This window comes from Hydra viridissima, unplaced genomic scaffold (genome assembly GCF_058129835.1).
Source record: "Hydra viridissima isolate aposymbiotic clone 2 unplaced genomic scaffold, HvirCarnegie_v1 scaffold_9, whole genome shotgun sequence".
NCBI lineage: Eukaryota > Metazoa > Cnidaria > Hydrozoa > Anthoathecata > Hydridae > Hydra > Hydra viridissima.
The window spans coordinates 5,690,227-5,698,499 of NW_028324308.1; the positions used below are offsets into that span (position 1 = coordinate 5,690,227).

Sequence of the window (8,273 nt, forward strand, 5' to 3'; positions counted from 1 at the left end):
TAACGCTTAAAAGTCTAAAAAATGTTTAAGTATAATTTGAACAAGTTTTAAATAAAAGACAAATTATAATCAGTATCTACTTATCGTTAAGTTATATTCACGCTAATATTTTAAATTATCATTTTACTATTAATACATATATTTGTAAAATGATAATTTAAAATATATATATATATATATATATATATATATATTAAATTAAATTATCATTTTACAAATATATGTATTAATAGTAAAATGTGACCTTTAGGTTTTCTTGAAATTCCAACCCAATAGTAACGATACCAATATAAACAGTGATCGCACTGAATCCACTTTTGAAGTTTACTGGCTGATTAAATTTGTTGACAGTGATAACATGGCCAACTATAGGATGAAGTGCTCTTACATCGCACTTCAATTTCTGCCCAAGCAGACTCATCAAAATATTGTTTAAGCTCATGTAAATTAGCTCTTTTATCATTAATGATATAAGGTACAGTTGGAGAAAGATCATTACTTGAGATTTTACTACCACTTTCTAATGAATTTTGTGCAATAGAATCTTTGAAAAACCAAGTTAAACGAATAAAATCTTTTTCATAAATGCCAAGTTTCTCAAGAGGTTTTGTTACGTTGTAAGAAAGTCTCTGTTTTTTTACAGCTGGTCGATCTGGGGGAAAGCGCTGTGGTTTACGTAATACAATGTCAATGTCTTCTAAAATTCTAGTGGTATACCTTTTTTCAACAGGAAAAGTCTTACAAGTGATTGTTGGAAAAGTTTTTGATGTAGTTACAGAGTTTGTTTGTAGAGAAACTTGTGGTGAAATAGGCAAAAAAACATTCTAATGTTAAAGAAGAACTTTCAGGAAATATTTCAGCATTTGTCTGGAAAAGATTTTCTGAAATAACATCATCTTCAGAATGCTGCTGTTGAACCTATACAAAATTTAAATAGCATTATGATTACAAGTCATGATGGATTGCACATAAAGAAAATAAATGTAAATGATTTATCAGGAGATTTAATGAGGTAGTATAATAGGTTCTTGCTTATCATTAAGTGGTTTACAGTTCAATGCTCCCTAGAAATATGTTGTTTAACTTGCATCTTCATTTAACGACCTTGGAGATTGTATTTCAGAGTTGAGAGAGTTACAACTAAAATTGAATTAAAAAATGCTTCCTTGACTATATTGGCCCCAGCCTTGTGCAAGTATAACTTTAGTTTAACTTATCAAATAAAATTTAATATTTTTATTTATTTATTGTTTATTAAATTGATTATGGATTTTATTATTTTTACCTGCAGTTCCCACTCTCCAGATATGCATTGTTGGCAAACTGATTCCAGCCATTTAGTAGCTAAATCAAACTTACTTGGTGTAAAATCAGACAAGATAGATGCCAAAGGCTGCAAATGGCTCAAAGTTGTATTATATCTTTCCTTAACAGTGGAATTGCATAATGCCACTGGCTGAATTGAAAATGTCATGCATGAATTAGATAAATTGTTCCCTTGTTTACATTTGCAATTTGATAGGTAGGAACAAACCACCTAAAATTATTTTATTCATTTTAAATATTTTTTAACATACTACTACTATTAATACAAATCAAAAACAATTATTGAATTTTATGAATAAGATCTAGATCAGATAAGTTCATATTTTTTTATCTAATTGCAAAGAAAGCAAAAGAGCACGGAACTCCATAACCAGCAGCATTATCACATTGGCAAGTCCAGTTATAAAGGGGAAACAAACAATCATTGTATCTAACTTGCAAGCAATTATTTTCCTGAAGATATTTTAATCTCATATTTTATAACATGTTAAAATAAAATAAATTGTACTTATAATTATCTTAATTAATATAAGTATAAAAACAGAAGTTTAAAATTCTTTCATTATTTTTTTTAACAAGAACAATCTAGAGAACAAAAATTTTTTTTTCTCTAGATTGTTCTTTAATGAAACCTTTTGCAATATATGTAAAAGATGAAACCTTTTGCAATGTCTTTGACACTATTTAAATTAGAAAATAAATTTAGGGCTATTAAACTAAATAGTGTGAAAGACATTTCAAAAGTTTTCATTTTTTAAACTAAAAAAAAGGCAAAGGTTATTGTCAAAAATTACTAATTTAAATAGTGTTGCTTGCATTGTTGGTAGTGACAAAAACAAAGTAAAAAGTAAACTTTAAGCAAGAAAAGATAAAGTAAAAGAGAAAGAATTGTTAAAAAAGTTAAGAAAAAGTTGAATTCTCTCCTGTTTTTATGTTTTCCTAAATCATACAATTTGCAATTAAAAAATTACAAATCGTGTGATTTAGGAAAACATGAGAACAGGAGAGAATTCCAACCTTTAATGCACAAGAAATAATAATGGATGAATAAAGATTTTTAGCGCACGAAGGAACAGATACAGTAGGTATATGCAAATTTGCTAAATGACAACTAACGTCAGATTGAGTAACAGTTGGTGGAATAAAAGAAGATAGCTTGCTGAAGCTGAGACCATGTTAGTATCTATAAAAAAGAAAAATAGATGCCATCATACGATGGTGGGACAGGAGCTAAATCTAGTAAGCTGGAGAAGATCCAACTATATTTACAAACATTTTTTACCTTGTCTAGAAGAGAAAGTGAATCATTAGAAGAACTCGCCCAAATGTGACAATTGTCTTCCATAGTGGGATGAATAAGATATTTATAAAGGTAGAGAATGGAATATGGTGTAAGAAAATGGTGAGCACAATTAAAAGTTTTAAATTTCGCTTAGTAAAATTTCACAACTAGGAGTTGAAATTTTCGCTAAATAAAAACTTTGTTTGCTTAAAGAATAACCAATTGAAGTAATATTAAAAGTTCTTTGTGTTTAATAGATAGCATAAAAATTTTATCCTATCTATTAAACATAACTAAAATGGTGAGCACAATTAAAAGTCAGCCAAAGCAGATACTTTGTAATGATTTGTAAATAAGATTTACTACTCATTAACTCAGGAAGATGAAAATTAGAGGACTCAGTAAAAGTGTTTCCATAAATCAACAAAAGGATATCTACAACATTGTGATAATTATTAGCAGTAAACAACTGACTATGTTCAACATGACGCTGTTAATATTCATCCAGTGCTCATCATCATAAGCAGGAAATGATGTAATACAAGCTTACATCAATGGCAGCCAAATAAATAAAGAAGGGTCTTAGTAAAGTTTTTGCAAAAGAAGTACTTCTATAAGACAGTAGTCAGGTGCAATTAAAACATGTTTAATATGAGTACATTTTCTGAGATACCATCTCTAACTTCTCCTCAACCAAGAACCCTAAGGCAGGGGGTATTTCATATCAGAGTTAATTTTCCCTACCTTTACTTATAAAAGCAAACTCTACAAGGCAGCAGAATGTGTAACATCTATTACAACTATGTGGCATGGTTGTACTGGACTAGATGTTACCAGTAGCAGGGTGATCATTATGATATTATCATAATGATCATAATGGTCATAATAATTATGACCATTATGATTAGGTCATAATGATTATGACCTAACCGAACATTTATTGCAAAAAAATCAACTCAAATATATATATATATATATATATATATATATATATATATATATATATATATATATATATATATATATATATATATATATATATATATATATATATATATATATATATATATATATATATATATATATATATAGTTTAAGCAAACGAAGTTGTACTAACGGTTCGTTGTGTTTAATAGATAGGATAAAATTTTTATGCTATCTATTAAACACTAAGAACTTTTAATATAACTTTCTTTGTTTAATCTTTAAGCAAACGAAGTTTTTATTAAGCGAAAATTACTTAAAGCTTTTAAAAACAAAGCAAATGTTTGTACAAATACTTGTTTTGTTAATTTTGATTGACAATATATGTCAATGAATACTAAAATTAATCCTACATAAATCGATTGTCAGTATATTATAAATATTCAAACACCACAATACTTGTCTCCAATATTCTTTAAATTTTTTAAACGTCGATTGGTTCACTTATAAATACGTCATTTTCACGGAAAATAGCCAAAATTGCTTCTTAATTTCCGTGAATTTTCATGGAAAATATAATTTACGGTTTTCACTGGTAAAAACTATTAAAACTATTAAACCCATGACGTTCTAGAACTTTTCCGTAAAGGAATTACATTAGAGGTAAGTCAAGAAACGATTATTTCTTAACATCACCTACGAAAATAATACTTTATTTGAGGTAAATATATATGGCAAGTGCTAAAAGCCCATCTTGGTCCCAGAAATCAAGAGCAGAAAAGGAGAAGATTAATACAGAAGACATACTTAGAGATTTCAGTAACGCACTTGATGAAGAATGGATCTTTAGCGCTGCAGTATCTTGTTCAGTATCTTCAGTTATGAGTTATTTCGTCTCAGATTCAGCAGATGATGTTGGTTGCTTTAGAAAATTAATGAAAGGAATTAAAGATGTATTGGAAACAAAGTTTGAAATTGAGGGTGCAAAGTTAGTTTATGAAGCGTGCATTGACTCCATTTATGATTATGCTAAAATCAATGATGATGCTCAGCACCTAGAAGTATTAAATGATATCAAAAACGAACTTTCTCTAGTGTAGTTCAGATATGAAGCAACGAGTTATGTTGGAGGTAATCTTTGAACCTAAAAAGTTATGCTTCACTTTATTCTTTACCTATATATCTGTTTTCTTTATGTTTATGTACATTATATAATTTCTTATTTGTGTATATTTGCATATGCATATGTAGGTGTGGACACATTATGATAAGTGTTGGACCTATATTTTAACTCTTTTAAAAGCCTGTTTAAAAATGTTACTTATAGGTTTGTGCAAAGTTCTACTTTTATTATGTGACTTATTTCTTACATTTTTTTTTTTTTTTGTCTTTTCTTTATCTTATTTAGATCGTTGTGTTTTATTAGTAAATTACTGTTTGCAATGACCTGTGTTTTTTGTAAGATCTTTAACACAAAATATATTGATATTCATTGATACTGAAAAAGGTTTTGTTCAAACACAAGGATTATGCAGTTACTGCAAGCACACAAAAACAGTAAAGAATTTTTATTTTACAACTTTTCTTTTTTTTTATTTTAAAACTTTTTTTTTTGTTTATTATCTTTTTAATTCTACTTAAAAGAGAAAAAACAGTAAAACAACAACAACAAAAAAACAACACAAGAATGCAACAAACTCGACCCAAACCAAAAAAAAAGTTTTTACCTTTCAAGAATAAAAAGTTAAAATTATTTTGCATATAAAAAAAATGGATTTGTAAGTAGTTGGGGACAGCATAACCACTTAATCAGCTTGAAGTAAAAGTTCTCCACTTAATTAAGCCATATCTACATTATACCATTCATGTATTAATTCTTGAAATGCCATAGCCAGAATTTTTACTTATTGCATATCTAGCAGCAAAAATAGAATCCTTTCCGGTGCAAGAAAGAATTGTGAGTGGTACTTCATAATCATCTTTGGTAACTGTGAACTCTCCATCATTGTCTTCAATTGTTGACTTTTTATCCTTTACCCCTATTCTAGTACTATTGCCTAAAATTTCCTCGAGTTTTTCAATGGAGCTTTGAAATGTTAACATTTGTTTTTCTGCCAGGAAAGTCTTATTAACATTCATTTTGAAATATAATAACCAATCATATAGAATAGCTTTATTTCTATCGTTTAAGGCTTTAATATCTTAACGATATAAACTTGATCTAAAGTCATAATATAAAATAGATGAAAGAGCTCCTCTGGTTTCTCCATATTTTGCACCGAAATCTCTTTCTACTTTAATGCTTGAGGGAACAGCTTTTTCCATTGCAACAGGTAATTTATTTACTAAATCATCTATAGAGGGTTGCAAAAAAACCGTTTTGCTGAGTTTAAGAGTGACAACTTTACCAGCTTCATACGCTTTTTTAATTTTGTTGAGTTGTGTGTTAGTGACAGCTAGAGCATGTTCCCCGGTTAAGTCTTGATGAGAAAGTTTAATGCTAGCATCAGTTTTATCATGCATTGCTTTCTTGATTTTATCAGCTTGTTCTTGCGAGATGTTTATGTTGATCTTTTGATAATTACTCATTTTTTAATAGAAAAAGTATTTATTTCACTTCTCGAATATGATATCGTATTGTAATATCCTCTCCACGAAAATCAATCAAATCTCCATTTTGATCAATGATACGAGTAACCATTGTTGAAATTTCGAACAGTTTAACAGGGAGATAAATCAAATGCATTGGTCTCTCAATGATTTTGTATCCAGGATTAACATTTAGATAAAAGGAGTAAATGCAATTTAATTGGGTTCCATTAATATAGGACGATCCAATAACGTTGTTAACAATTCTGATAGTGTTGGTGCTTAAAATTCTAGCGATATGATCAGACTCGTATTCAGAATTGGAATTTAATTTTCTTTTATTAAACCCTAAAACTGAAGCGATGCTGTTCTCCGCGTTAAAGTCAATCAAATAATTCATTCCAAGTTTAATGGTTGATTTTAAAGTGTTAAGATTGATTCAAATTTGAAGGTTGTTTGAAGAGTAATTAATTTTATTCGCAATAATATAACTTCCACGTTGAGCTGTTTTTATCGTGTTTAAAATAGCCTTTTGCAAATAATCGTTGATGTCTTTAATTTCATAGCTTCCATTAGGAATGATAATGTTTTCCCAATTAGCTCCATTGTTCATGCTGTATTTGAAAGAATTGTTTTTACTTGTGATGTTTGGAAAGCTGTTGTACGTCTCAAGCCCGAGAAAAGCCATTTCATAACTTTTTCCTTTATCAAAAACGATTTTGTCTAAAAATTCAGTCGTGATAACACTTGATTTTCCATCTATATCGATTATAATACCAGACATTTTCTAAATAAGAATTATTTTTTTAAGTTGTTTTTAGAAGAATAAAAAATCGTCAAACCCTCTTCGGTATTTTCCATTATCTTTTTCGGAGGATAAATCAATGACAGCAAATCCGCGAGGTTTATACCAGCAACATCTGCAAAACTCTCTAAATTCTTTTAAACTCATGTCTAATGAAGCATGATTTTTATAAATTTGACAAACATTATTATTGTCTTGAGGAAAAAGGCAAATAAAGTTGGAATTTGTTCTAACTGCATGTCTATCAAGGTCGAAATAGTTTTGAACAAGATAAAAGCAATCTGCATTAGAGTGGCTTCCTCGCGTGTAATATTTTTCGCACATGCTTTGTTTTTCTCCTTTTAAATCGTCAAAGATCATTAAATTGTTTTTGGTAGAATTTAGATTTTGAGGTTCAGGAACGACTTCTTCACTTTCGAAAAATTGGCACTCTATATCTCCGCTATCGAAATATTCTTTAGAAATTCTTTTAATGACGTCCTCAGGATCCACATTTTTTTGTTTGGCTTTTTTTAGAGCGATGAACAATTCGCAAATGATTTCTTTTGGAAGGTTATTTTCAAAGGCTTTTTTAAGTATTTTGTATTCGGGTTGAAAAAGGGATTTTCCAAAAACTTGCAAGTGGTTGTAATCAAGCCATCCAGATCTCATTGAGGCTATAAGAACAACAAAACCTGTCATTGGGTATGGACCTCGTAGGCGGACGACTGAGGCAAGACCTCTTCCCCGTTCGATAGATCAAAGTCCTGTTTCGAGACCGGTTCCAGCACCGCGTCCTGTTTCCAATGACTTGATTTCATTCGGACCTGCTCTCTTACAAAATCGGGTGATTAGATCCGATTACACCGCGTCTATTATAGATGAGCCTTTTCAACATTCAACGAATGTTATTACACCGAGACCAGTTCCAGCACCAAGACCTGGCTGGTTTTCAAAAATTACAACAACTGTCTCCAACGGCTTCAACCAAGTTCTTACTTCTATTGATCCGTATGTTCCAAACACGGTGAAAAATACAGTGAGAAGCGTAAGAAATGGAGTTGAAAAAACAATCAAGCCTCTCAAAGGCATCGTATTTGATGCTCCTGTTCCTACTCCTAGTCTTGTTAAAATAAAGTTTAAAATGACTGAACATTCAGCAGAGCGCTCTGTTAGACAATTTTCGTACGAGCCTTCTTCTAGATTTCAGGACCTTGCAGCTTTTTTTAATTTGGTGAGAGAGACTGCTATTGATACTATGGAAGGAGAAAGAAACACAAAAGTTAGGATTATTCTAACATGCGAAATGAAATGTGTAAGCATCCTAACTGGTGAAGAAGTTACTCGAACGGCTAGCTTTTCATCCAA

General features: G+C 29.9%; 1 pseudogene; it reads right to left on the reverse strand.

Annotated features, from left to right (window-relative positions):
- Positions 1-247: 247 nt before the first annotated feature.
- Positions 248-1,853, reverse strand: LOC149883717 (uncharacterized; annotated as a pseudogene).
- Positions 1,854-8,273: the final 6,420 nt, after the last annotated feature.